At 34.4% G+C, this 3645-nt stretch overlaps 1 pseudogene; it reads right to left on the reverse strand.

Annotated features, from left to right (window-relative positions):
• Window positions 1-1477: 1477 nt before the first annotated feature.
• On the reverse strand, window positions 1478-3170 carry LOC138986838 (heat shock transcription factor, Y-linked-like; annotated as a pseudogene).
• Between the last annotated feature and the right edge of the window lie 475 nt (window positions 3171-3645).

Genomic DNA, 3645 nt, shown 5'->3' on the forward strand with positions numbered 1-3645 from the left:
TGAGAAGGGGCTTAGCATGACTGAAAATAATTTGTGTGATTGTAGCTTCAGAAGAGAAAGATAATGAAACTACTAAGGAAAACAGATATCATGTCTTCCAAGAACTTTTTAACCATGCTGATGTGCTGCAGTAACCACCAGGAATTTATTCTGTCTCTGTGGGGACAGATAAGCAACATCTAAACATGCATTTGGAATTATAGGGTGGAAACTTGGTGTCAGGAAATAAAGACGTGCCTTAAGGACAGCAGAGCAAAAATGACCCTATAGAATACCACTTGTAAAGTACATATCTTGTGCTGACCATGGGCCAGTCACTGATTATGTCATGCTATCTTTGGTATCACAGTGATGATATAATTGTGATCATGATTTTGGATATGCTACAATATCTATATTTTCAAGGATGAAATGAATTTCTATAATGAAAACAATCTGCTGTCTAATCTTTTAAGACTCTACCAGTAACTGATAGCATATAATATGTGAATGCACTGAAGTTCATACTGTGTATTTTCATTTTTCTAATTTTATTTGCATCTCTTTCTTCACCCATACCATCCTAATTTAGACACTCTTCCTTCATTTCAGCAGGGGAAGCAACCTAGATGTCCATCAACAGATGAATGGATAAAGAAGTTGTGGTACATATACACAATGGAATATTACTCAGCCATAAAAAAAATCCATTTGAGTCAGTTCTGATGAGGTGGATGAACCTAGAACCTATTATACATAGTGAAGTGACTCAGAAAGAGAAAGCTAAATATCTTATTCCAACGCATACATACGGAATCTGGAAGAATGGTACTGAAGAATTTATTTACAAGGCCGCAATGGAGATACAGATATAGAAAATAGACTTATGGACATGGGGAGAGGGGAGGAGAGGGTGAGAGGTATGGAAATAGTAACGTGGAAACTTACATCACTATATGTAAAATAGATAGCCAACAGTAATTTGCTATATGACTCAGGAAACTCAAACAGGGGTTCTGTACCAACCTAAAGGGGTGGGATGGGGCGGGAGATGGGATGGAGGTTCCAAAAAGAGCAGATATATGTATATCTGTGGCTGATTCATGTTGAGGTTTGACAGAAAGCAACAAAATTCTGTAAACCAATTATCCTTCAAAAAAAAAAGACTGAGAAAAAAATAAAATAAAGAACCGAAACAAACAAAACAACAACAACAACAAAAAAATCACTTTACATCCATTACCTCTTTTCCCTTGCTTCTCATTTACTTTCTTACAAATATTATATTAGGTGTCATTTACCTAGGATGCATAACGAATGTTTTCTTGAACTGAAGAGTTTGGAAAACCATGCAGTAAAAAAACCAACCGTTGAACTAAAGCATCATTTTACTCTTCTTTGTGTGAAAAGAGAAAATGAAACTATGAAGGTGAACATGTAAATTTATTGTTCAAATACAGGAATTGTAGGTATTTGTTGACACCACTCAATGTAAACTTCAATCTTCCTTAGGCTCCATAATCTGACACGTATTTGATAGGTCAGTTTTAATTAACATGGTTTTCATATAATGATGATTGTTGATCAGTTGACTTGAAAGAGAGGAGGCAATGTATAAGTGATTGTTCGCACTGAGAACCATGAGTTGCCTCTTTCTTGCAGGTTAGGAAAAGGACTGTCATGGCCTGACATATCCCTAAGCCTGTCTGGAAATTTAGAAGGTTCCACCATCAGTCCGGAATAACTGCTCTGTAATGGGAATACAATGTGGTTCTGAGAAGTAGATGTAGTTGTAGTAGCAAAGTCCTCAATGTGGCCATTTACTTGAGTGTAGCTGCTATGTGAATGCTTTAAAAATAAAATAAAATAAATTAAATAAAAAAAATGCTCAACTTTTTTAAAACAGCAGGTTGATTTACCATAATCTGGTCTGTTTGTCTAACTGATATTGGTGATGGGTTAGGTAAGTCACATGGAGATAGGGCATTTGTATTAGTGACTATCTGGCTGGTATGAGGCTTTTGTATGAAAGGCACACTTAAACATGTGGAGACTGAAAATGCACTCTCTCCACTAGTTTCTGGAAGAAATTCAGAGTTACAATCATCTTGGTTGACACTTGCTTTAACATGCTTCTTGTTATCTTGAACTAATGAAGGTATTGGAGACACATTGTTAATCCCAACTCTTCTTTGCATTCTTAATAAAAGTTGGGGATGATCTCTTTTGAAATTTGGATTATAGTAGGTCTGTAACTAAAATCAAAGGATTAAATTATTCAGTTTCTTTATAAACCAAGGTAAAACTTACAAGCAAAGCTAAGTTATAAAAATTTATTCCTTTAATGAAACTAATTAAATAGCATCAAATAAAACACCTCCATTAGTAGTTTTAACAAGTAACATGTTAGAAAGAATATGCTCCTCAACTAAAAATATGTTGTATGTATAGAGTAAATACCACTTTAAGTAGCTTCAGGACTTGTATCTGGTTTCACATTGCTAGGAAAGTTTTTTAAACATCCAATATTTTAACCTCCAGCTGTTCTCAACTTCAAAAAATAAAACTTTTCAACGATTTGTTAGCTCAAGTTTAAATTCTGTTTTAGCTACATATGTGAACATGCTTTCTAGGTCACCTGATTTACTCTTACATATTGCCAATAAGTGAAAATATTGGAATACCTTATTCAAAAGAGATGTTGTTTTCTTCTTCCAGAAAGACAGGTAGTGAAGCAGATCTTTAAAAAGTTTGTCTCTTTTTTACTAAATCCATAAGGGTTAAACTGTCAAATTAAACTTTTCATACTCTTGGTTTCAAATATTCTGAAAGGTGCCTTTCTTTCCAAGACTTCTTTCTTAGAGTTCATTGATCACTATACATGTGCCTCTGTCATCCCACCAAACAAATTCAAACTGATCACTTTCAATTATATTCCAAAGTTTTTGTGGAAATGTGAGTGAAAGAAAATCATTCACCTCATCTGTTTCAGAGACAGAATATTTGTAGCATGGCCTTTTTATTACAAGATCCTCAGACAAAGCCTGAAAAGCATACTCTTCAATCATAGATTTCAAAACCGAGTCCCTAGTAAGTGTATATTCATACAAAGAAGATCTAATGGAGGTTTCTGAACCAGTTGATTCATCCTTAGGAGGCCCATCTTGAATTTCTGAAGGAATATGTGCCATCTCAAAGAAATCTTTCTTCAGATACTTTTCTCATTTGTCTGATTTTACACACCACAACTTCAAAAATTGCTTGGCTGGCCTACAGAGAGAAACTCTCTAGACCATCACAGAGGTCCTCAAAGTCAAAAAGCTGTGACATCACAAAATCTCTGGTCTCCTAGCAATCGAAGGTTAGCTGTGACATCACAAAGTCACTGGTCTCCTAGCCATTAAAGGGTCATGTTCAGCTAGTGTTTACTTCAGCATCAACTTAAAAATACAGACACATGTATACCTGTGGCAGATTCATTATGATATTTGGCAAAACTAATACAATTATGTAAAGTTTAAAAAATAAATAAATAAAAATTAAAAAATAAAAATAAAAATACAGACTGCTTACAGAAATAGTAACCAAAACCATGAAGCAGGCAAAATCTCATTTCTAAAGAATTTTTACACAGAAAAATCACATCAATAAATCTACTTGGTTTCT

This window comes from Bos mutus, unplaced genomic scaffold (genome assembly GCF_027580195.1).
Source record: "Bos mutus isolate GX-2022 unplaced genomic scaffold, NWIPB_WYAK_1.1 CTG213, whole genome shotgun sequence".
Lineage (NCBI taxonomy): Eukaryota > Metazoa > Chordata > Mammalia > Artiodactyla > Bovidae > Bos > Bos mutus.